Source organism: Camelus dromedarius, chromosome 22, assembly GCF_036321535.1.
Source record: "Camelus dromedarius isolate mCamDro1 chromosome 22, mCamDro1.pat, whole genome shotgun sequence".
NCBI classification, from domain to species: Eukaryota; Metazoa; Chordata; class Mammalia; order Artiodactyla; family Camelidae; genus Camelus; species Camelus dromedarius.
The window spans coordinates 8,621,828-8,649,113 of NC_087457.1; the positions used below are offsets into that span (position 1 = coordinate 8,621,828).

General features: G+C 45.4%; 1 pseudogene; it reads right to left on the bottom strand.

Annotated features, from left to right (window-relative positions):
* Window positions 1-1,346: 1,346 nt before the first annotated feature.
* LOC105094306 (Y-box-binding protein 1-like) lies at window positions 1,347-27,195 on the bottom strand (annotated as a pseudogene).
* Between the last annotated feature and the right edge of the window lie 91 nt (window positions 27,196-27,286).

Consider the following 27,286-nt stretch of genomic DNA (forward strand, 5'->3'; position numbering starts at 1 on the left):
TTTTCTTTATCCTTTCACTCATGATGCTCTGAGTTCCCTAAATAAGCAGGAGTAACCTGGTAGGAGCGGACTGGGTGGGAGGAGGTTTCCCAGAGGTGCCTGACTCACCGCTGCAGCCGGTGATTTCCTTGTGGTTATTTTCTAGGTACTAGATACCTTGCTTAGTCTCTTCAAATCCCTTGAAATCACAACGTACCTCTGGTATTCCTTCCATCTGCTGTGTAAATAATTGCTATTCTCTTCACCAATCTGTAATGGTGTTTGTGATTCCCTTTGTAATGCCTTCTGGTCACCATCAAACACTGATCGACCACTGCATTTCATCTGCAGTAGGTACACTGTCTCTGTCAAGTGATCTTAACCTCAGTCAAACCTTTTCTGTGTATCTTTGGACAGATTTGCACTATCAAATTTACATCTTGTTTAATTTTTTGATGTGTTGTCATTTTGGGTCAGGGGTGGTTTTCTGAGAACAAAATAAATGGCAGAGAGCTGCAACGGGACAATAATGCAGCAGAGAATACTCTCTGCTCAGCGTCAGAAGAGTGCCATTTGGCTGAGAGCATTTGCAGCAGTGGACTCCGATGCCCACTGGCCAAACAGATACTGTTGGCTTGCTGCGCTTGCTCCTCTGGCCTGAGAATGTGTGATAACATTCAACACATACATGGGAAGTGTGGTGGGGGGTGTGGGTGTGTCTCTGTGTGTATATACACACATATGTTAACAGTGTACCATTATATATATGTTTATATGTCTAAAACCATGTTTTTATTCCTCTATTGTACCTAAAAATAATAAATCAGAGATGTATGAATTGAAATTGATCTAGTTATGTGTATAATACCCAACAAGTCTGCAAAACACAAAGGAATTGAAGTGGTAAGAAATAGCATGTCTCTTTCTCTCCTTCTGTTTGCAAATACAATTTTTTTAAGACCTTTATTAACAGGTGCTTGCAGTTTGTTGACTTTTTTTTTTTTTGAAAAATCAAGCTATAAACTTTGATTACAAATTAAAAATGAGGTTCTTAAAAATCTTATCTTGACCAGATATGAAACAATCAAAAAACCTTTAAAGATGTATTGAGAAAAACCAGGCTTTAAAAAAAAACAAAACACATTTGTGATTAACAAAAATGATGTCTGTCTTTAGGTAAAAATACTAAAAACCGCATGCTGCATAGATAATGCAGATAGTTCTAGTTATCTGGTCAATAGGCAAAAAGCAAGCGCTTAAGGTCCTCAGCTCCAATCTTTTGTTCTTTTCTTATTGCTGGAATTTCATATTCATTTCTTCTTGTTGGACAACTAAACCGGATGATGGTGGAGCTAGTAAGCTGGCATTTACTCAGCCCTGCCCTGCTCAGCCTCGGAAGCAGACAGAATTCTCAGCTGGTGGGTCGGCTCCTTTTGTCTCTGCCATCTCGTGGTTTAGGGTTTCCTGGGCGTCTGCGTCGGTAATTGAATTTGCACCGGTACCGACGTTGAGGTGGCTGCTGACCCTGGGTCTCATCTCCTTGATTGTCCTTATCTTCTTCATTGCCCTCCTCTCTGGGCTGTCTTGGGCGAGGAGGGCCCCTGCGGAATCGTGGTCTATAACCCCGATGCATATTCTGCTTCACTGGTCCACCTTGCTCTCCTGAACCCGGGCTGTCAACACCCTCCATCACTTCTCCCTGCGCAGGAGGGTAGGAATGCTGTGGTTGATGCCCATTGGGTGTCCGCCTGCAGTAAGGTGGGAACCTCCGCCTGCGGTAGAGCCGGAGCTGCTGGGCTGGGCCTTCGGGAGCGCTCTCCGATCCTCATTCTTTCCCCCACTCTCACTGTTCTGTAATTCGGCTGGTAAGTGCGTGGACGGCCCCTGAGACGTTGAGAGCGTGTATGGCCTGCTGCATATTTACTGCCTTGCCCTGGACCTCCACCAGGGCCTGCAGCATTTGCTGCCTCTGCACCCTTTTCTCCTTCAACGACATCAAACTCCAGTCCCTCCACCTCCTACCCCGCGAAGGCACTTCCTGGGGTTACTCTTCCGTAGGACAGTCTGGTGCACAAATGCAGCTTCCTTGGTGTCATTCCTGTTGATGAAGTCGTATCCGTTTCTTATCTTGAACCACTTTACTGTTTCCAAAACCTTCGTTGAGATGACCTTCTTGTCCCCGCTGGCAGGCGCCCCCCACCCCACCCCATGTAAGGCCACCCGGGCTGCTCCCTGCGCCGCTGCCCGCCTGGCCGGGCTTGGTGTCGGCAGCGCTGAGGGCGGGGGCGGGGGGGTGCTGCTCAGGGCTCTCTGGGGTCCGCTCTATGCTCCCGCTACCAATCGAACTCCGCAAATACAACTTTTTTATGAGCTAATTAACTACTGAGGTTCTGTACTTCCTTACTGTCTCCTTTTGATCACGAACTGAAAAGGGGATTTTCAGAAATACATTGATTGTAACAGAACTCCATTTCAACAAAACAATATGTGTGACCATGTGAGATTGGTTTTAAAGGATTTTATTTCCACTGTTGTCCAGATCACCTTATATTCAGCTTTAAGCTGTAAGAGTAGATTTTGAAAATCCAGTCAGTAATATACATGAGAGGAATTCCTTATAGTTGTCATAATATGTGCTGTTTCAATTAACTTAAGGAGCAATAAAGTTTGATTGTAAGCAATATTTACTGGAATGGAAACTTCTCAACTAATTATACAGAAGGACACTCTGCGGAAAAGACTGGGTACACTTTTTGTTTGCTTATATTAAACTCTGATGAAGACACATCCTTCCATGTTAGTCCACAATTCCAATTTCAAATATTTACCTTTACATGCTTACCCTTTATCTTCTAAGCAATACAGCATTACTGGCTTCCCCTTACGCTTTCCTTTCACCCTTCTTCAACTAACCCAACAGTTCTTCTTTGGGGGAAATCCTTCCATCACCAATACAGCATTAAGCAGATGAGCTAGTCTTTGGTCAGCAAGGAGCCCAGTCTCCCAGCCGCACTGACGGTTAGGAGGAGCAGACACGCTGAGGCATCAGAGCCCAACGCCGGACTTTGGCTTGAACAGCTGGGTAGGGGGCTCTCTCTTCACTAGGAGAGGCGATGTAAGGAGGATGGAGCCTGGAGCCGGTCCGGCTTGCCGCAACAGGGCAGGAGACGCCTGAGAGTGAAGCCAGCTCTGAGGAAGCTGAGAGGTGCAGCCTGACAGCGCCGCCTGGAGCCCAGAGCCCGGGGGCGCCGAGGTAAGGCTCGTTCCTCGGACAGCGTCCCTCACAACCACTTACATGCGGTGATCAATTCTCCTTTCGGTTTCTCTAGTTTGAGTGTGTGTCACTTGCAACTGAAAGATTTGTGACTAACACACAAACACATACACAAACTTAGCACTTGATAAGTTGAACACACAGAATGGCACACCTTATCTTTGAAGTGTTGCAAGTGAACTATTAAAAAGAGGGAAATGTTCTTGGACCTTAGCCTGATACAATGAAGGGTTATCTTAGGAGAAAACAAATAATGTGATTCATTGTTAATCTAATATAAAGTTTCTTGGAAGAAAAATATAATACCACTTTTTGGTTATATTCCAAGCCCTGACTGTGATGCTCAGGAGGTCTCCAGCCCAGCCTCCAAGCCCAGGTTTTCCTTGCTGACCGAAGGCTACTCTACAGCTGACTTCTGCAGACCTGTAGCTCCTTACCTAATCGCTAAATGAACGGCAAAGAATCATTGTGTGTAGCTTCTTCCCAATTCTGAAGTGGATATAAGACTAACTCACAAAATCAGTCGTTTGCAATTCCCAGAGTTGTGAATTACATTTTTATGCCACCTCCCTATCTGAACACTAACCTCTGACTTTTCTTTTTGGACCACATGCTGGCAGTTAGGGATGGGACTCAGGCTGACGGTGGGAAATGGCAGGAGTGGGAGAGGGGCTTCCTCTCAGCCTCACCTGTAAGGCAGCACACGGTGCAAGTATCCTTTGGGAAAATGCGTGTCTTCTCTTATAAAATAAAGAATACAGAATAAAAATAAAGGATTCTCTTATAAAGTAAAGAATAGTTTGAGTGTTACTTTTGCTTTCAAAAAATAAACAAAACAAAATAAACAAAACCAAAAAACTTAATCCTCACTGAGTAGAGGGGGAAACAAGAGCTTAGAGTCTAAGATAAACTGTAATCTGTTAGTGACATGGAAGAAGCTAGAAAGGAGAACTCTAGTTCAAAAATTAAAACCAAAACTATTCCTTGGGTTTGTACTGTTCTTAGGACTCCACTCATATCCACCAACCAATAAGGTGCATGTTTAGAACACTTCCAAATTCCAGTATCTGTGTGTCTTTGCTGAAAGCTTTCTCTGTCCAGTGGAAGCTGTTCTGCTTGTGTGCACGAAAGGCAGCCAAGAGTTCTGGGGAACTACCGTCCCCAAACCCAGCAGTTCTCAGCCAGTGACTGACAGGAGTTGGTGTAGAAGCACCTCAGCTTCCTTACACTTCAGGTGGGAAAAAACTTAAGATGCATATGCTACACGCCATTTTCTATAGTGCCTCAGAAAAATTCCCTTCCAGTTGCCCACAGTGGTGCATTAATTATTGGTGCTCCCTTCGCTGCCTCCTGTCTAAATGTACCAATTCTTCTCCTTCTAGAATGACTTTGCGGCCATCTAGCCAATCCTAAATCCCTGTTGCCCTTTTGCATCTTTGGGACCCCAAACCAAGACAGCTACTAATGTTGATCATTCTCTTAGACCCCGTCCCACTTATGACAGGTTACAGACGCCATGAAGAAGTGGGAGCTAACACCCTTCTGGATCCGGGTCATATTCTTCATCATCATCATCATCATCATTATTATTTTATCCAAACAATACTTGATTAATCAATCCACTATTTCCTGTTTCTTTGTTCACCATTTCTATTTACATCTTATTCTCTCTTTCTGACTTGACTTCATCCTTTTCATAGAATAACATTTAGTATACATTTTGGTAAGAGTTTATTTGCACTCATAATTCATGGTGTTTTTTTTGAAAATGTTCTTAACTACCATTTCCTTAATAGGTTTATCTGGATATAAAATTTTAGCTAATGACTAAATATAAAATGTTAAGTTGCCAGTTATATTCTCTTAGTATTTTAATTCTTTTTTAATGTCATTGGTTTCTATCAGTGTTAGTTAACACTAAGTTAATCTTTGTGGTTGTTAGCACTAAGTTAATCTTTGTAAGTAATATTTTATGTGATTTTTTTAACTTTGATTACATACTTTTCCTTGACGACTCAGTATTTCATTAAAGTGTATCTATATGTGGATTTATTTTTATTCATCCTAGTTGGGATTTACTATGATTCATGAACATGAAAAATCAAGATTTTCTTCAACTCCAGAAAATTTGCAAGAGTTATGTCTTTCACATTATCTCTTTTCTAGTCTCTGTATTCACTCTTTCTTGTTAATTAGAAATATGTTCATCTATTCATTCTTCCAGGTTTCCTGAGATTGCTTTCATTTCATTTTTATTCCTTTAACCCTCTGTGGTTAATTCTGAATAATTTATTCATTTCATGTCCAGCTTGCACCTTTTTCAGCAGCTTTATCTAATCTGCCATTGCATTTTCCTTGTGATTACAGATTTCATTTCTGTGTGTTCTTTTGGTTTAAATTTTGCTCTGATTATTTTTTACAGCATCTTGTTTTTTGCTTGTGTTTTCAACTCCATATTTCATTTTTTAAGATGTTTGACCATACTTATATTTTATATCTTAAAATTTTAGTAACTGATAATTCTGTTTCATTTAGTTGTTTGTTGTCCATGCTGACTCCTATTTATCATGGTTTATTTTATGTGATTTGGGGTTGTGACTTCCTTTTCACAGCAGTTTTTGCTCTGAGAACCCCACACAACCTGGATTGTGAGTGCTTTGTTCCTGAAGGCATTCACATTTGCTTCTTTCATTGCCAGCACACTAGCAACAGAATTAATTTGTTGACTTTAGGTATCCTTGGCCTCTCCCAGAACATAAATTAAAAGCTAAAAGTTTATGAAGACAAGGATTTCATTACAAAACCTCAGAATCTCTAATTGCTTTCCTCTAACAGCTTAGGGGGGAAGTCAAGTGTTCTGACTTCATGCAGTCTCGGCTGATTGTCTTTGTAACCAAAGCCCGTGCCTTGTCCCCGTGGGAATGTGGGAAACCAATCATTCTGATCATCTGCTTCAACAAACACTCCCATAGAAACCACAGCCGCAGCTCCCACTCCCCACGTGTATCATCAGCTTTCTTTTCTTTATAGCTTCTTGGGAGTTTTCTTATTCTCTTGTTAATTAAAGCATATATTTTAGAGTATCTTATTGTATTTTATCCAATATTTCTAAATGTTTTGAAGCTGAAAGATTTTCATATTATCTATTAGGTTGAGCTATATAACATTTCCATTTTTTATCAGCCCAAAATATTTCAACATCACTGGCTTCATGTGGTTCAGTCTATATTACCCACGCTAGTGGAAATGAGTATCACTGCAGCCTTTCATCCCGTTAAATAAATGACATTCAGTGGGAATAGCGGCTAGTTTTTTGGTCATCCTGTCAATTGGCTACTAGATATTTGGATGGAATTTATGGACTATTTCCAAACCAAGACTATTTTCAGCGCCGCATTAGACTTTAAGCTGAAAAGTATCATAAATTCTCAAGTTTGAGTGATTCAAGTTAGATTGTGGCAATACATGCCCAAATGACTCCTCGGGTGCACTTAGGTATTTTTACAGTATTTATCATGTATGATTTAAACATATATATATATATTTAAATATAAATCATTAATTTCTTTCATCCATAAGTAAAGAAAACCATGCTCTGAAGGAACTAAACTCTTGGTAAACTAGCCATTTGCATCATAGTTTTCTTCTTAAGAAAGCTTTATTTACCCTTAATTTTTAAAACAAACATATTCTGGCCATAAAGGGGTAGGTTCTGGCTGCCTCAGATGCACTGAACTTACTGCATTTATCATTGAAGTAAATCACTGAGCGAGACACTCAAAATCTCAAGACTAGTCTTTAAAGGCAATTTCAGTGTCATAAGTAAGTGTTTTTTGTTTCCTAATCTCATTTCAAAATCATTTTACCTTTCAACAGTCTGAGTTCAGCAGAACAGTAAAGCAAAGTCATGACTTGTTAGCAATTTTTTCAGAAAGCACACTAACAACACACAGACAACATCATCACAATTTGATCTTATTTACAGTTTTCTCTGTTTTATTCAATTGTAGATTCAGATTAGCAGGGATTTGTTTAGAGTTACAAATATCTGGAGAATAAAATGGTGCATAAGCTGGCACTGCAGTACAGCCGCCTCCACTCAGGTCATCAAATAGTCCTCAATTAAATACCTCTTCTCCTGTATCATGATTTTTTTCAATAATAAGCAAAACAAAATATGTGAAAACACTTCTCTCTAATACACTGAGACCAAATACACTTTACACATCGATGTTCTCTCCACAGGTAAACAACGTGATAACGGCATGTACACTGGATGGTGAGCATTCACCCACGGTGCATACTTGTGACGTTGTGCAAAGACACACTGTATCAGTTGAAAAGTGCATCTTCTCTACAGTCTCTTCTGCTTTCCCTCACATGATCATATATATCATTAACTGACTTGTGAAGCACTTTAAAAAATTGCATGATTTGTGTTATTTTATTATCCAGAATAAAACTTGGGGTGCGAAGCTTTGGTAGCTGAGTTTTGCTTTCTTCTCTCCTATTTGAACTAATTAATTAGTTTCATACAGAAAATGATGATTTTCATCCTGTACACATAAAATTCAATTGTTTTACCACAGAGGTCACTATGTTTTGTTTCTAAATGGCACATAAACTGATGCCTCCATGTCATGAAATTTGGCTACCATTTGCCAAAACTTCAAGACAGTGTTGGCACCGCCACTCGGCATAGATGTTAACCAGCTTAACAAATCTATTTTAAGATGATCTTCTTTGAAATTCCTGTTTGCAATTTTCTTTTACTGCTGCCTTTATGAAATCATTACATGCTCAGGAGTTTTGTTCTGAGAAGAAATTCACACTCAATATTTTAATATAAGCCCTAGGCAGTATTTATATTTCTGACTTTATTCTATGTTGTAGTATTTGTGATCCTATTTTATCACTGCCTTCATGCTTTAGTGAGTGACTTTTAAGCTATTGATCCTTTCCTGTGAGTTGGGAGACAATAGAGCAATATCCCAGTTATAATATAAATGCATATTATCAAATTTAATTAATAAAATGCAATTTATATGAAAACACCTTAGTTTAGACAAATTACTGCCTGTTAAATGAATGTTAACCTAGACCAGCTACCCAGCACAATGCTTATAGTCCATTATTAAAAACTGAATCATTATTATGGATGTAATAGAATTTCTGTGAAAAATAGTTAACCTCAAATTTCAAATGTATGAAATTTTTATATATTCATAGACAATTATCACACCCCCATTGGACAACTGATAGTCTGCCACACTTTTAAGATGACTCCAGTCAATGAAGAGCCATTCTGTAAAGGGGAGGCACAACCTTCATAAGCAGCAAGTAGTCCAAGGGTTACTTTAAAGATTCAGATGATAAACAACAGGGCATGAAGTAGGGCAGGGGAAATGGTAATGAGAAGCAGAAAGAGGAAGTGGTAGGCAGGGCCATTTTGGTATAAAATCTGTAGCTTCCAATTTCTACCTATAGTCTTTACTGTTTTGTGTTGGCTCCAGTCTATTGAGAATGATGTTATGGGCTAGAAATGCCTGGGAGCATGTCCCTGGGCCCCCATTACTTGTGGCCAACCTCCACAGACATTCCCCATCCAGAGCCAAGCCCTGTGGTTCTTATGATTACAAAACACACCTCAGCAACAACCATCGTGGAACTTTGGGCGGAAAACAAGATACACTATTCACAAGCCTTGAAGGGCACGTGACACACCAGGGCCCACACGGCAAGGGCGTGGTTAGAGACAGGGTGAGGGGACCTGGTTTCTGTCTTTTTTGGAGTCTGAGGGTGGGCCCCAAGTTTCATGGGTTCACTCTTTATTGGTGAATTTACAACATAAGATCAAGAACTAGGGCACAGGAAGGAAAAAGTAGGGTCATTCAAGTGGTCACTTATCTGGGTAACCCAGGGCTTTCTGAAAGGGAAATTTCATGGGTGGGGCAGCCTGGTTTCTTGTCCAGTTCTGTTAGTGGTAGCTGTGTTGTGCAGCTGGCACTATCTTTATTTGAGAGGATATCTTTGAAGTGGATGCCTCAGGAATCAAAAGCTTAACATCAGGTACTCACACTCCATGTACCCCCTCCAACTAGGCTTCTTTGGCCACCGGTCTGCTCAGACAGGAAAGTGGCACGTCACTTCGATATTGTCCGATAGAGCAATCACAGATCTGTTCCCACCTGAGTTATCTGACTTATTAATAGCCTTACATTCACAGAAAACACTATGCTCTTGGCTTCCATGATACCACACTTTCCTCTTTCCTGTGCCTGAACATTCCACTGGGCCCCAGGTTCAGTCAACTGCCTACTTAGCATTAACATTTTCATACCTAATAATTATCTAAAATTGAATTGAATTCAATTAATCCTTTGCTTCCCTAGGCTTTCTCATCTTGGTAAAAGTCATCATCACTGAGCCCATTACATGTCTTTCTTGACATGTGAGCACTAACTGTAAAACATACCCAAAAAGTCATCTTTACTGGTAACCACTCTGAGCCAAGCCACCATCAGCTGTCAGTTGAACTGCTTCAAATGCCTCCTAGCTTCTGTGTTAGCTTATAGTCCATTCTCTTTATAAGAACCCAGAGTCATCTTTTCAAAGCATAAATGATGTCATAACACATCTTTGTCAACAATTCTTCCAATTAAGAGCTAAAAGATGTTCCTTGACTTCAGCCCTGTCCACACTGCAAACCTTTTTAACACTGGCTAGCAAGGCTTTAGCCATATGCTCTCCTGCTGCTCCTACAAGGCAGTGTCTAGTCCCAAAATGAGGACTTTACAGTTTGTATTTTTTCCCTGGAATCCTCTTCCTTCTGCTCTTCATGTGCCTGCCCTTTTTGAATCACTTGGATCTTAGCTGCAGAGTCATCTCCTTAATGAAATGTTCCCTGATCATCTAAATCATCATTCCAGCCACTCCCTAATGTATCTGCATGTCTCAATTTCTTTGCAGTAGATTTCACTATCCAAAATAAGCCTTTATATAATCATTTATTAGTTTATTGTTTGTCTTCTCCCCACTAGAATGAAAGTTACATGAGTCTAGAAACTTTTTCTCATGTTTCATTGTATCACCCTTACAAAAAGAAATATTCAATAAATATTTGTTGAATGAATGGGTGGTAAATTAATAAATGGACAATTTGCTAATCAAAGCAATGTGAGGTGCAGTGAATGACAGGAAGCATTAACAATGACTGAAGTGGAGAGGCTAAATGGCTAAGTAAGTAATGATGCCATTAATGTGAACATAAAACCCAGAGGATGAAGTTTAGATGAGCCGTTTTGAATTGGCCAAATAGGAAGCCCCAGAATATCAAAGTAGTGCCTTTCAGTCGTTTGGATCTCAGTGGAGAGACTGGGACCAGAAATACAGAACTAGATTCACTCGAGTGAAGTGAGTAGCCATCACTGACACAGTTGACCTCACAAAGAGAAGCACTACGGGAGAGAATGACAAGCGCTGAATGTCTAAGAACGGAAGATATAAAGAGTCGGGGGGGGAGGGAAAACGTGTAGGTTAGAGAAAAAAGGTAAATTCAAATTTCCACAATCCAAGAATGAGGTGAGGAGGGTCTTTCCCATACAGCTAACGTTCAACATCACCAACCACAATAAGTGTTCGGTAAACGTTGAGCAGGATGAAACCTGAGGAATTGGAACTGGACTAAGACAGCGAAAGCTGCAGCCAGTTTGTAAATGTCTGAAGAGTGAGAAAGAAATGAAGTAGTGGGGACAATGAATGTGGACTACTCTCCAAGGTATGACACTGGATTGTAGGAAAATAAAGAATAACAATTTGTATATCTTTTTAAGACAGCGAAAATTTGAATATGTTTGTAAATCAAGTAGAAATGACCAGAGAAGTGGGAGGGTTAAAGATGTAAAGCAGAGGGAGGTGAAGCTGTGACTAAGGGGTCAGACACAACGGATGCAATATAGTGACTGTGGAGCAACTGAGACCACATTCTGAAAACAGCGATGGCTTCATCACCTAAACGCCACGGAGGCAGAGTGGGTAGGTGCACAGCGCACGTTGTGGGCGGGAGCTCCGTGAAGACCACGTTAGAGGAGAACACTCCAGGGGGCCGTGCGGGTCAGGTTCCACAAGCAAGCGCCCCTCAGGGGTTTCACCACTCATGTGATCACTGAGAAGTCTTTCACTTCCATTGCAACTACCTGTTTGTTCCATTGCAATTACCTGAACAGCCGTATTGCCCACATCCTCTTTAATTTAAAAGAAAAAAAAAGATGGCGTATGAGAACAAAATTTGTCACCCCAAAATAGTTCACACCAACAAACAAGACTGTTTTGCATAAGTTTTATACTTCAGCATCTGGGGGAGAGGGTAGGTTATCCTCATTTCACATGAGGAAACTGGGGAACAAATACTGTTCTTCTGAAACAAAATGGCGAACATGCCCTTGAACAGATGTTACACTGGGTTAAGAAAGCCTGTTATTCTTGGACCCGCAGAGTATCAGCACCTGGAGGGCCCTTGGAGATCCTTTGGCCTTTGGGTCCCTGGAGGAGCCAGAGGACCAGGATTGTGTAGCATGCTGTTACTTTGTGATCCCCCATCCATGTGTCTTTTCACATCATTAGAATTATATTATAAATGCAGTTTTTCATTCTGTCTTCTGTATATTCTTCAAAATCATCATAATATCCCATTAAAGGGTTTAAAAGATTTACTCATATATTATTCTGCTGCTGGATTTAGAACATGGACAGATTTTCAATATTCTAAATAACACTATCAAAAATATCTTCTTTAAGAGCCCAGAAATAAACCTATGTGCTTACAGTCAATTAATCGATGACAACGGAGACAAGAGTACACAATGGAGAAAAGACAGTCTCTTCAATAAGTGGTGCTGGGAAAGCTGGACAGCTGCATGTAAAAGACTGAAATTAGAACATTCTCTAACACCAAGTACAAAAAGAAACTCAAAATGAATTAAAGACCTAAATGTAAGACTGGATATTATAAAACTGCTAGAGAAAAACGTAGGCAGGATGCTCTTTGGCATAAATCACAGCAATATTTTTTCAGATCTGTCTTTTAAAGCAAAGGAAATAAAAGCAAAATAAACAAATGGGACCTGACCTAATTAAACTTAAAAACTTTTGTGTAGCAAAGGAAACCATTGACAAAACAAAAAGACAACCTACCAAATGGGAGAAAATATTTACAAATGATATGACAGATAAGGGGTTAATATCCAACATACATAAACAGTTCATACAATGTCACATCAAAAAAAAAAATCTGATTTTAAAATGGGCAGAAGAACTAAACAGACGTTTTTCCAAAAAGGAAATGCAGATGGCCAACAGACACATGAAAAGATGCTCAATGCTGCTAATTATTAGAGAAATGCAAGTCAAAGCCACAATGACATACCACCTCACACCTGTCAGAATGGCTATTATCAAAAAGAACACAAATAACACATGTTGGCAAGGATGCGGAGGAAAGGGAGCCCTCATACACTGTTGTGGGAATGTAAACTGGTGCGGCAACTGTGGAAAACAGCATGGAGGTTTCTCAAAAACTAAAAATAGAACTGCAGCATGACCCATCAATCCTAATGCTAGGTATAGATCCAAAAAAAACCCCAAAACACTAATTCGAACAGAGACACGCACCTACTGTGTGCACAGCAGCATTATTTACAATTGCCAAGGTGTGGAAGCAACCTAACTGCACACTGACAGATGAATGGATAAAGAGGATGTGGCACAAATACACACACACGGTGGAACACTACTGAGCCATAAAAAGAATGACATTTTGCCATTTGCAGCAACATGGATGGACTTAGAGTGTATTATGCTAAGTGAAATGAGCCAGACAAAAACAAATTCTGTATAATATCACTTATGTGTGGAATCTAAAAAATACAACAAGCTAGAGAATAAAACAAAAAAGAAGCAGACTCAGAGACACAGAGAACAAAGTCATGGCGACCAGTGGGGAGAGGGAAGGGGGAGGGGCAATAAGAGGTAGGGGAAATAAAAGGGTTATTATGGTACTATGTGAAATCATGTGTGTGAAACGTTTGAAAAATGTAAAGCACTGTAGAATTTAAAGATTCTTTCATTCAATTAAAAAAAAAAGACATTTAGGGCAAATCTACTCAGTGACTCAGAGAAACACTCAATAAAAATATGATTTTGCCAATAAAAGTTCTGATTATATTCATAGTAAAATTTTAATGTTAAAAAACTCTCAAAAAAATTCTTCATTTTATACTGAGTATTACAGGAGAAGTACAGAACGGTAAAGGGGCTAAGAATCAGACCCCAAGCCCTTGTGCACTTTTGGTGGGAATGTACACGCGTGCAGCCACTACGGAAACCAGTGTGGAGGTTCCTCAAAATATTAAAAACAGAGCTACCATATGATCCAGCAATTCCATTTTGGGGTATTTATCTGAAAGCAATGAACACACTAACTTGAAAAGATACATGCGCCCCCATGTTCATTGCACATTAGTACAACAGCCAAGACATAGAAGCAACTCAGTGTCCACTGATGAACAGATTTAAAAAGTGTGAGATATATGTGCAATATATATTAATGATAAAGAAAATGTGACATATATATTATAAAATATCGTTCAGCCATTAAAAACAGAAAATCTTTCCATCTGCAACAACACAGGTGGACCCTGAAGGCATTCTGTTGAGCAAAACAAGTCAGACACAAAAGAGAAATACCATCTGATCTCACTGTTTTTTGCAATCCAAAAAGACAGACAGACAGACAGACAGAAAGAAAGAAAGAAAGAAAGAAAGAAAGAAAGAAAGAAAGAAAGAAACCAAACTCATAGAAACAGAGAACAGACTGGTGGTTGCCAAAGGCGGGGCAGGGAGTGAAATGGGTGGAGGGGGTCAAAATGCACGAACCTTCATTTACAAAGTAAATAAGTCCTGGGGACATAATGTGCAGCGCGGTGACTATAGCTAACAGTACAGTACTGCATATTTGAAAGTTTCTAAGAGATAAGATCTTAAAATGTCTCATCACAGGAAAAAAAAATATGACTACATGTGGTGATGAGTGTTAGCTAGCCTTGCTGCAGTGACCACTTCTCAGTGTATACAAATCGCTGTGTTGTGCACCTAAAGCCAATATAGTGTCATATGGCAACTGTATCTCAATTTAAAAAACAAGGGTTTGACATAGTTCAAGGATGTGCTTATGTGCTCTGTGAGTGGTAGCAGTTTCTTTCAGTGACAGAGCATGTGCTTACCATGTACTGGGTCCAGGGTTCAATCTCCAGTACCTCCATTAAGCCCAGCTGTCCCTTCCCTGTGGCCTCAGCTCTCACCCAGGATGGACTTCCTGGGGGAACTTACCTGCCCTCCCTGCCCAGGTCCCATCTCCACTGCAGCTTCCAGGCAACTCCAGCTTCTCCAGACACTCTTAGATCCACTTCACTTCCAGATCAGGAAGGCGCTGGAGGGCTGGGCGGGCCCATATGCAATTTGGGCGACTTGCTCCAGCCCACCAAGCAGCCAAGGCCCAGAGGTCCCTCCTCCCAGCCCTCCCCACCATGCCCTCAGTCCCAGCAGCCCTGGGGGTGCCCTCCGGGGAACCAACAGGGCAGGCAGGGAGATTGGCTGGGAGTTCCCCACTGGAAGTGCCTACAGGCTCTGGGGATCTCCCCAGGGTAATAAAGCATTTCACATGGCCCTCAAGAAATTGCATGCGTGCTGAAGTGTGACTGAATTGCAGGGAGGGGTGTGATTGATGAGCCTTATTTCTTCGTGTGTTAACTGGATGATAGTATTGTGAGCATCGCGTTAATCCAAGAGCCTGGTGGAGTTCCCAGCCAGCAAGAGGCTCACTCAGTCTGCAGTATTTCTAGCCACTTTTGGGCCAGAGTTTCACTACATTAGATTTCCCTTTGCTCAGTTTTTTTTGACCAGGCCCTAGTTCGACCTCCTCTCCAAATCTTTTAAACCCTGCAGTCTGCCCTAGGGCAGACTTCTCTCCACTACACTGAAAGCTTGCTTTGCCCTGTACTTAGACTTGGTAGAAAACCAGTCAAGAGCTTGAAACTCAAGAAATGTCAGCTTCTCTAAGGCAACTTTTTTTTTTTAACCTTCTTTAACCTTTAGGCTGTAACTTCCAAAACGTTCCTATGAATTTTCTAAGTTTTGTGGGGGCTTTCCCCCACCTTTTTTTTTTTTTTTTTTTTTTTTGGCCAATGGAGGTGCTGGGGATCGACCCCCAGATCTCTGCATGCTAGGCATGTGCTCTACCAATGAGCTGTACCCTCCCCACTGGTTTAGTTTTGTTTTGTTTGGGGCTGAAAAATCTTCAGTCCAGGGAATGGAATTTATGGTGTGTTCTTGAATTTTCGACTTTTGCTACTTTGACACAGATTAACTAACCCAAAGCTGTTTTCAACATTTATAAGCACTGCCCGCAGGACAGAACTTCTAGACTTAACGGGCAAGGGCAGTTTTTATGCTCCCTCCGCACTGCAGAATTGGGGTTCACAACCCCACAGTTTACATCCCCACACAAACTGTTCATTGCCAACTGATTCTTTGAAGGGTGCACTAGCTGAGGGTCATTGGGGTTCCACCACTGTCGGTCCATAAAGCAGACTCAAGAAGCACTGAGGACAAGGAGATGGTCCACCTAACAAACAGAACGGCAGGAGAAAAAAAAGTTTGCCAGTCCCCTGTGGGTGAGGCTGTGGCGGACTGCTGCAACTGTGCGCAGGTCTCCAGACACACCCAGCCCAACGCCATTCCAGTCAAAATGTGCCCAAATCCACAGGGGGCCTCCAGGGGGCCACCAGGATCCAGAGGCAGACTCTCTTCCCTGAAAACTGAGGTGCCCCCTGCCCACAGGCCACCTGATCCCAATGTGAGCCCCTCCCCGATCTGCAGCCTGGGGCCCTGGCACGGCCTCTGACCCTGACAGGCAGTGGGTGTCCCATCAGAGGCCACGAGCTCTTCTTGCCTGGGAAGGACAAGCCTGCACGGCCAGGCAACCTGTGTAGACAGTCTTGGCCTCTTACCACGCGGAGCTGAGCCATGTTTCCCCCGACAATCCAGATAGGAGGATATTCGTCTGTGTCTACTGCTTCAAAATCAGAGGTGCAGTGGGTTTTTGTGTATTTTAATTTTAATTTTTTTTGTATGTATACATTTTTTATTGAAGTATAGTCAGGTTACAATGCTGTGTTAGTTTCTGTTGTACAGCATAAAGCTTCAGTCATACATGTACATCTACTCATTTTCATATTATTTTTCACAAGTTATTACTGCAAGATATTGAATATAGTTCTCTGTGCTGTACAGCATAAACTTGTTTGCCTCTTCATATACAGCAGTCAGTACCTGCAAATCTCGAACTCCCAGTTTATCCCTTCCCACCCCCTCCCTCCCCTGGTAACCTTAAGTTTGTTTTCTGTGAGTGTGACTCTGTTTCTGTTCTGTAAATAAGTTCATTGTTCTTTTTTCTTCTTTCGATTCCACATATAAGTGACATCATACGGTATTTTTCTTTCTCTTTCTGGCTTAGTAATTTTATTTTTTTAATTTTATATTTTATTATTTTAGATTTTTGTAGAATGGTTAATTAGGTTTACTTATTTTAGAGGAGGTACTGGGGATTGAACCCGGCGCCTTGTGTATGCTAAGCCTGCGCTCTACCACCTGAGCTGTACCCTCCTCCCACTAGTTCTGATTGTTTTATTTATAATGTTTTATTAGTTTCTGGTGTACAGCACAGATTCAGTTATATATACATATGTATACATATTCCTTTTCATATTTTTTTCATTACAGGTTTCTACAAGCCATTGAATATAGCTCCCTCTGCTGTACAGTGTAAGCTTACTGTTCATCTATGCTGTGCGTAAGTGGTCTGTATCTGCTAATCCCAAACCCCCACTTTATCCCTCCCCACCCCTCCCCCACCCTGGTAACCATAAAGATGTTTTCTATGTCTGTGAGTCTGTTTCTGTTTTGTAAGTTCATTAACATCATTTTTTTTTAAATTCCACATGTAAGTGGTATCATATGATGTTTGTCTTTCTCTGTCTGACTTACTTCACTTAGTATGACAATCTCTAGGCCCATCCATGTTGCTGCAAATGACGTTGCTTCATTCATCTTTATGGCTGAGTGGTGCCCTATTGTGTACGTACCACATCTTCTTTACCCAGCCATCTGTCGATGGACATTAAGGCGGCTTCCCTGTCTTGACAGCTGTAGATCAGCGCTGCTAGGAACACTGGGGTGCACGTATCTTTTCAGATTAGAGTCCTCTCTGGATATATGCCCAAGTGTGGGATTGCCCGACTAGAATGGTAACTCTATTTTCAGTTTTTTAAGGAACCTCCATAGTGGCGAGATGCAGTGGCTTTAACAATCATCATTTCTTGGGGGTGTGGAAAAGGGGAGACTTGTTTTTCCTCCAAAGTCTTCAGCAGGAGCTGGGCTGACTGGTCCATGACTTTCAGGCCAGAGTGCCGGGGTGCATCCTCCAGGTGGAACAGGAGGGTGTCCGCGTGCCAGCTGAGTGCACGCCTGCTCTCTTGCTCTTTCCTCCAAGTGAACTTCAACAGCATGTCAGAATGCATCTTTGTCTTTGGCGACCCAAAGGCTGCATGGCATCCAGAGGCCCCAGAGAGCAGCACACACATCCTGCCTTTCCGGGAGGACAGGGACACAATGCCCATAAAGTGCTTCCATGGCTTCCATCGCTGAGTCTTCAATAATGAGAACCTCAGAGGACAGGGCTTGAGGCTGGGGTCCCTCCTCTGTAAGCCTGGGAGGGGAGTGACCTAGCGCTAGTCTGGCAGGGGATGAAGGATGTCCTTCATGTACTCCAGAAATTTTTATTGAACATCCATTGCGTCAGACATAGTTCTAAGACTTGACATAGTCTAAGGACATAGTCTTAATTACTTAATCATCTCTACACCCCAGGAGATAGACGTGATCCTGTTACAGATGGCGAACCGTGCTCATAGCACCATCACTAATGAAGCTGAGCCAAGATTCAAACCCAAGCAGCCTCGCTGGTGCCCACGTCTTAGAAGAATATCCTTAACATTTAAGACTACGCATTGCCTATTAAAAAGATTCCTCCCTGGCTGGAGTTAACATTCTAGTGGAGCAGGGGAGGGAAATAGATAGCTGACATTGTCAGCTGGGTTTATAAACACCATGAGGAAAATGAATGTAAGTTAAGCAGAGATGGGCCTCAAGGATGGCTCCTAGCTTTTGGCTGAACCATTGGGCCAAAGTGGGGGTGCATTCGTTTGCTGCGTGAGGAGGAGAGCAGTGGTCTGATGGACATGTCTCATTTGTCTTGCAGAAAATGGCTCACTGCTAGGTTCTCTCTCTCATTCTAGGTCAGTCGCTCCAAGAAACAGTGAACACTTGTTACTGTGTGATGCCTATTCTAAGTGCCCTACGCTAACCTCGCAACCTCATATGGGGCCAGGTGCTATTATCAATTTAGAGACTGGGGGCAGGGGGAGGGCATAGGGCCAGAAAGCTAAGTGGGGTTCATTCTGGCTTGTGAATTGCCAGGCTGGTCTCTGTGAGGGAGGTCCGCATTCTGGTGGCCCCTCAACCACCAGGGGTGAGCCCGGCTTCTGGTAATGCTCATCTGCCCCACTTCCACTTCTGTTTGGAGGCCCAGTGCAGCCATGCCTTCAGTGTGGATGGTTAATCCCAGAGACCCCTTCAAGGGGTCTGTGTGAGGTTCTCCTTTCCCATTTACTTATCTGTGAGGCCAAGTAATCTTCCCACTCCAGCCTGAGTAACATCCTGCAGCAGACTGAATGCAGCAGGGAACTCAGCTAGTCATCTATTCCATTTGAAAGGACGTGAAGCTGTCAGGGACAGAAAGTCCCATCTCTCCTAGGCTGTCTGCTTTTCGGTCAGAGCTGCATCTCAGAACTTGACTCCTAGACTCTTTCTTTCTAAATTTTTATTTTAACCCTAGCCAAGTGTGCTCTTGGACCTCTTTCTAGCTTTGGGAGTTTCAATTAAGGGTTAAGCTCAAGGGCTCCCTCAGCTGTGATGTTATCTCCAGTACTTTAATCACACATCGAGACACAGTATGAAACTAGTTAAAAATTTAATCTTGAACTAGCAGGAGGTTCTGAGCAGCGGAGGGGGCCTTGGTGCCCTGCAGGGATGCCGTCCCATGCGTCATGCAGAATCAAGCACCAGCATCAGTTCATAGTTGTGGCTTGAGGGAGAAGGGGGTGATGAGGTCTGTACAAGGAGCAGCCCCTTTGGAGAAGCTTCGGATGAGAAAGAGAGCGAAAAAGACAAAAGGCAGAAGGGGAGTCTTCGGGAAGGCCCCTGGGGCCCGTAGATGGCATTCATCAGCCTCGTGCTGACCCAGCTGGGTGTGGTCCATGAATCCACACAGGAGTCCGAATCGACCCCGGGATTCAGGGCATCAACCTGGTTTTCAGAGTCATTGGGGGCATCTGAGAGCTGAGTGTTTGGAACTGGGTTGCTGGTTCTGCTCCCTGCTGTGTCTGGCGAGCAGCAGGCCTTGAGTAGGCGGCTGTGACCTCCCTGCTTTGTCACTTTCGGGTGCCCTTCCCAACAGGCAGGACGTGCGTGTCCACTCACAGCGTTTCTCTTTGCCCCACATCTGCACAGGTATTTCCAGGGCTGAGTCTCTCAGACATAAAACCGGCCCAGAGGGTGAAGTTCACGGCTGTGTGCTCCCTGCTGGTGCAGCTCCTGCACTGCCAGAAGGTGCTCCAGGAGGAGATCCCTTTCTCCAACATCATGCATGACCTGCGGGGACGACGACAAGGTAGGTCGGCCCAACCCCCGCAGGCTGGGCCGCTCCGAGTCCCCACCAGTCTGTCCTCTCAGCGCAGTCCTGCTGCAGCCGGGCCCCCCGCCCACTGCGGGCATCCTGGCTCTCCTGTCAGCGGCCCCTTCCTTGGTTCAGTCCTTCTTGTTGATGGGATACAGCCTCCAACATTTGATCGAAGTTCCTTTTGTGGGCGTCTCTGCAGGGTAACCTGGGTGCAGCATTTTTCATCTTTCTTCTTGTGTTGGTCAGAGTCACCTCCGATCTTTTTTAGTCTTCTGCTGAGGTAGGGTGGGGTTTGGGGTGAAATTCTGGAGCTGAGTGGGGGAAGCACTGTGCGGAGGGAGGTGGCCCTCAGTGTCCACTTCAACCACACAGGCCTGGTGTCTAACCCTGGGCCAGTGATCCTGATCTGATCCCCTGGGCTGTGTCCCCAGGGCCTGGGGTGAAGCCCGTGCTCCACCACTTTGTAAGAGCTTTGAGTGTCTTCTGTTGGGGACAAGGGCAGGCCGGTGTCGTGGGTGGTGAAAGAATTTCCGAAAAGCAAGGAGAAGGTTAAGAACAAAGGGAAAGTTTAGTAGGTACCCTCTACAGGCAACAGTGGCCACGCAGATGAGAGATGCCACACAGGTGTGAGCCCTGACTGTGAACTTGCAGGGTCTTTTATTGTGGAAGGCTCTGTGGACACAAAGGGATGGGGGGACAGATGTTTGATTGGCTGTGAGTGTGGTAGGAGGCTTTGGAATATGGAGGATCATGGATTTACGACTCCAGGAAGATGGAGACAGGGGCTGACATGAACAAGGCAGTGGGATTGACAACTCCGATAAGAGGAAACGTGGGCTGAGACAGGCCGGCCTGCACTGCGGGGAGGTGAGCCATCTCCCAGGGCTGTTAGCTCTGCTAAGGCAGACGCATGCCAGGAAAGGGTGTGCTTTGTTTTTTGAGGGATTGCAGGCAGACAAGGGAGATCCCAGGAGTCGGGGTGCAGGGCCTCGGCAGGAACCAGTTGGCACCGCATTTTCCCCATGTCATCTTGTCCTCGGCGCTCCTGCCCCTGCCCTTCCACCGATGCCTGTGCCTCCTGAACATTCCCCATCATTTCTGTTCACGAGTCTGCACGGCAGTGACCAACTGCCTATTTCCTGAGACTGCATTGCAGCCTTCTGCACTCTTGTTTTCACTGCCTTGTGGGTTTTATGTCTTTAAAAGGAATTTCATCACCGCAGTTTTCGAAGCTTTTCAGGAAGCAGCAAAATCCTGCTGACTCACTTGCGGTGCCTTATCCTAGAGGAATTTTCTTTTGTGTGTGTGATTTTTATTTTGAGCTCATACTTGGGAAAACTTTATTTGGAAATTCCTTAAGAGCTCTGATGATGGTGAACTCCATCAAGAAGATTGGCCTTTCCCCTGCCAGCCATGAGAGAGGCTGTAAGCTAAATGCTTGGCTTGTGGTTTTGATACAGGAAGAATGTGGGGCGAGAGGAGGGCCGTGTCCCAGGTCTCGGTTGAGCCCCTGGTACTCGCGCCCCAGCAAGTGTGGGTCCTTGGCTTCTTCTGTGACCAGAAATGGTTGAGTAAAGGTAGATTTATTCAGAGAGACACACACTGCACAGACAGTGTGGTCTGTCTCCCTCAGAGAGAGTGGCCACGAGGTGTGGGGCTGTTCATTTTTACAAGCTTGGTAACTTCAGGTGATCACAGATGGGAGGGTTATTCCAACCGCTTCAGGGAAGGGGCTGGGATTCCCAGGAATTGGGCCACGCCCACCCTTTGACCTTTGCTGGTCAGCTTTGAACCTGTGGTGGCACTTGTGGGAGTGCCATTAACATGCCATTGTGTTTTAATGAGCATTGTACTTTAATGAAGCTTGAGGTCTACTGGGAGATGAATCTTCCACCTTTTTGGTGCTCGTTGCTGTGTCTTTCTTTTAACTGTTGTGCCCTGCCCTCCGGTCTCAGTTTCTAGGAGTCTCAGGTGGGGAAGCTGGCCCCAGGACAGAGAGGTGCAGACACTGCTGAGGTCCCTGGGGCAGAGCCGGGTCTGAGGCAGGCCAGCAGTTTCACTGTCCCCACTGCACAGTCTCCCCGGTCGGTATTTGCAGATGGAGCCTCTCGGGGCCTGGGGTTCAGCCAGAGGCCTTCGACCTCCCTGGGCAACTTGCTCAGGCCCCAGGTTTCCTGTGAGAGCCCGTGAAAGAAAGGGCTGAGGAAATGCTTGTCTCCTCAGGCTGCAGCAGCCAGGCCGCTCCCGGGCCTGCCCCCCTGCTGTCCTGGTGCTTCGGGCCCCGGTCACTTTCCTTACCTTCTTGACTGTTGAGTTGTGCATTTCAAAGTAGGCGTGAGTTAGTACTTCTACCAGAACGTGTAGCAGGAGAACTTCCAAGCGCTCTTGTTGGCCATACTGCCAGAGCAGAAACCGGGATTTAATTGCTGTCTTCTTCCCCCAGCGCCCCCACCCATAGCCCTCTTGACTGAACTTGACCCCTCGGGAATGGAAGGGGGGGAGGGGAGTGAGGCGCACAATTGAAACACATGTCTAAAATGTAGGATCAGGGTAAATAATAATCCGTGCAATATTTAAAAAAATCCAATGTAACCCAAAAGAATCCACAAGGACCAAAAAAATCAAATTTCAAGTGAAGCCAGAGCCATCCTGGGGCCCAAGGTAAGGTGTGATTGCCCCCAGGACCCCTCAGAGAGGAGGGTTGATAAGACCTAAGGGTCCATACTTTTCCCGGGCAGAGCATGCTAACTGGCGAAAGGAGCCTGTGACCCCTAGATTCAAGCTTTTGGATTAACCCACACAGTTAAGGTTGGTGTCTCCTTTGCAAGGCTGAGCAGCCTCCTCAGTGTCCCGCCTTGGACCTCAGAGCACCAGCAGCACCCGCCCCTGCTCCCCTCATGGCTCCTGAGGTCAGGGAGGAATTGCACACCTGAGCTCACTGGCCCACCTTCTCTGGCCAGTGTCTCCAGGCCCCTCTCCGGACCCTGTGGCCCAGGACGCTGCAGGACCCTGCAGGACCCTGCAGCTCCATCCCTCCCATCCCGGGTGGGCAGACCTGGCTGTGTGCAGGGCTCCATCCCTCACTCCTTTCATACCAGTTTCAAGGGTCACACTTGGAATCCTGGATTCCCGCGTCCTGCGTACGCTTCACCTGCCTGGCTTTGTGGCCTTCCCGCCTTCCCTGGGAGCATGAGTGGCGGGGTCCTGGGTTTTGTCCTCAAACTCTCTGTCCCCAGGGTCTCCTGCATGCACACGTCCACTGAGCTCCACCCCCACCTCGGGCTCAGCACATTCTAAGTGTTGCTGATGGCTCCGTGCTGCGTCTACCATCCCGCTCCCGTTTCAAGCCAGAGAGGGCCTTTCCTGTCCCGTCTACCAGCTTTTTGTTTTAAATATGGCTAGGAATTTTTTAAAAAATGTATTTTCCAGTATCTGAATTTAGTGAAGATAAAATTCCAGTTTATGGTGGTTGATTCACACTTACTGAAACTAATTCTAATAGATTTTTACTTCCCTTGGCTTTTTCTGATAGACAGTATCACTTTTTTTTTCTTTTAATAAGAAGAAACCTTGCTTACATTTGGAAGGAACAAGCTATTCCTGTTTTCATGTTGCTCTACTTGGGTAACTCCAAGGCTCACAGTAGTATCACATTTAAATAGTGATCATTTTGTTTCTCTTTTACATCCTTTATTAAGTGATAGTGATGAGTGGCATTCTTTTCCATTCTGGCTTTAATTAGTTAAAAACAAAGTTGTACTATTAATTGCAATGCTTTTGGTTAAGAAGCTGTAATAGGTGCCTAATTATCTCAAGAAAGTAGCCCATGTGAGTGCGTGTGTGCGCTTTTTAAAATGAGAAGTAGGTGCTGAATTTTAAAAAATGCTGCTCATCATCTCTTGAGATGGTCAATCTGGTGAATGGTTTTCTCCTCTGACTCTTACAGGATGAATGGAATTACAGGCTCCTCAAAGGTTTCTTTGATGTTTAATAGCTTTTTACTCGCTTTCTGTCCCCCCTGAATCAGGATGCTCCAGGTACACCCACTGCGAGGGGCAGCAGAGGGCTCCCCTCTGCCACCACAGTGATGCGTGTGCCACTCTTTTGTCACTGGCTTTTAATTGTTGCAGGAGGAGACTCTGTGAACCTCGAGGTGACAGGCTAACCTGAGGTGGCTCCACATCCATCAGGCAAATCAGACCAGCTCGCAGTCGCCATTGGCCAATTAGCAGAGATGACAGACCTGAATTTCTTCACCCTGAAGTCAAGCAGGCTGAGCAAGAGGGAAAGGTAGGTGCCGGGGGTTGGAGGGTAGCGGGAGCCTGGGGCCCTGGGTCACCCTGTGTACATGGGTGCAGCCCTTCTCAACACTGCAGTGGTTCTGGGCATCTCTGGTGCCCTTGGGAAGACCCTAGCCTTCTCTGGGAACCCAGAGCCACTGATGGGGATTTCTGTCTTGTGGTACCACCAGCTTCAGGACAAGTATTTCCCCAGCGCTGTCGTTCTGGCCCTCATTCTGGCCGCCTTATTGGGCCTTATCTAGCTGCTAATAATCCTGCACTAAGTGTCATTCTGGGTCCATCTATCAGAGGACACCAAGAGTCCTTTGCTGTTCAAGTTCAGGTTCGACTCCTGCAGTCACAATCCCACGGTGCCCCTGCTGCTGGGGACAGCCTGAGCCACATACCAGTTCTCCATTTCCCGGAGGGACTAGCTGTGCAAGCCTGCTGGCTGATGCGTGGGGCAGCTCATTCTCAGTTTTTAATTTTAAATTTACTCACTTCTAAGACCTCTCTGTCCACAGCACATGCACCACTGACTTCATGACAGCCTCTGCGAGAGGAAACAGGCCAAACGGGCCCCCTGCTTTCCAGGTGCTTGTCGACAGATTTTCAGAAACATTACAATGAGAAAAAGTAGGCTATGGAAAGGAACATAAATATAATAATTTTGATAACATGTACTCATTATAACTCAAAATGAGATTGGCAGTTTCTGTTTTTCAGCAAGAAAGACCCCAGAAAATCTCCACTTTTCTTCCAGACATACCAATTTCTTAATAAACCTCCTGAGTGGAGTAACTCTCCTGTGAGCTTCCAGAAAAACACAGGGAAGCCCCAGACACTGTGGACACTCAGTGGCCATATGCAGGGCTCATAGGGATCCAACTTTTTCTAGAAAAACCCTTTCCAGATGAGGCCCAGGAAGAGGGCAGTACCCGGCAGCTAAGTCTGTGCAACGGTCACGCTTCCTGCATGAGGAGAGAACCTCTCAGGCGCTCCCAGGGCTAGAGAGACCCTGGGGCGGCGGAGAAGTGAGGGCGGACGCGGGAAGGGCTCCTCTGCTAGAAGAGGAGCAGCACGGGCAGCTCCCCAGAGACCCGGGGGCTGGGACCCGGGTGGGGCAGGGGAGGGAGGATGGGGCCCCGGGCATCCTCTGGGCACACCTCACCTGGCCCAGGCTGCAGGGACTGTGTGTCGTCCGTCCTAGGGGTGAGGCCGTCCTGCTCCTGCTGGGGTTCTGTGTCTGCTTCCTGGTGTCCTGTGCGCTGTACCTGCTCATCACCTGGCCTGGGTACGCGTGTGTGTGTCTTGCGCCTGCCTGTCACCTGAACAGGTAAGTGCTTGGCCTCTGCCTGCCCTCTTGGCAGGCCAGGTGGAGGCAGTTTGTCCCTCACCTTCCTGGCAGGTGAAAAGAGTTGTCCACGGGGTACAAGCTCATTAGGCCCCATCCTGTGCGGGGTGCTGTTGGGAGTTCTGGGAGCGTGCCCCGTAGACACAGGGGTGGGTGTGGATGGAGACTGAATAAATGAGCACAAGGGGTGACACTGTTCTCTCCAAAATGAGGGTGTGGCCTGTCTTGTGACCATGCCATAGACAGGGGCCTCCACACTCTCGAGGACTCTTCGTTGGTGTAGGTGCCAGGGTAGAGCTCATGGCCCTGTTCTGCCCAGGGCTCCTGGGAGAGGGCCCTGTCCTTGTCCTGCACAACTTCCGCTCATCCTGACCCTTCATGTTCAGACGTCCCATTTCCCCACTAGATCCTCAGTTGTCACGTCTGACAGACCAAGGGTTATCTGTGTACAATGGTTGAAAGCAACTTCTTCTTGAGAAGATTGAATCGAGGTTTATTTTTTTACATTATTTCTTATTCTCAGGTACCCTCTTGATTTAAGTTGAGGAGAAAATGCTATTGGAATAAACAGCCACAGTCCAGCTCCCTGATTTCACAGATGGGGTGGCATTGGGCTCGGTCAGCTGCAGTTTCCCGCTTCAGGTAAGATGGCTTTATTCACCTACTTCCAAGTGAAGGCATCGCACAGAGACGCTGGCTTCTAAGTCGTGTCATGCTCGTCCCCGGTGCTGGGAACCCGTGTGCCTGGTGGACAAACGGCTCTCCTGGTGGAGGGGGCCCGGGCTGGCCCCTTTCTTTCCCAACGTCCACTGCCCCCTCCTCGCCCTCCCTCGTTGCCCTAGCACTTTTCTCACTGTGGGATTCTCAGCACTGCAGCGGGTCCCCCTCCGGGCTGCCGGGCGGGAGGCAGCTCGGGTGGGGCGCAGGGTCCTGACTGCAGGCGGCTGCGGTTCACCCGGCCAGCGTGTGCCTGTTCAGGGGCGACCCACGTGCTCACAGATGTGCTAACACACTGCCCTCCCCAGGCTCTGGCCATGACAGCAGGGCCCTGAGGTCACCACAGGGCTTGTGCAGAGGACTGTGGGGCCAGGCGACAGGAGGGGCACAGTCAGCAGGATCCGACTGGGGAGGATGGGGGCCGGCAGGTGGGACAGAACAGTCCAGCAGAGGCCCAGTGTGTACCGAGGGAGGCAGCTGCCAGTGGGTGCGGCTGCAGACGCGGCTGGGTTGGGGTCTATTGCAGTTGTGCATCCCTGAGGAAGCGTAGGCGTCAACCAAGGGCTTTCCTCCGAGACATAGAAGTGGCCACAGCCAGGGCATCAGGGTTGGTGTGGCAGCTCTGGGACCACCTGGGGCCTTCACCGGCCCACCTGGCTCCATCATCACTAGAGGCTGCCAGCTCCAGGGCCTTCGTGTCTCCGTCCATGAAAGGATGGGAATTGGAGGTGATATTCATCGTGTACTAGGAGCAGGGCCTGGGCCACCACAGGCTCAACTGAACATTGTTGGAACCAGAGGAGAAGCTGGTGAAACCAAGGGGCGGGATC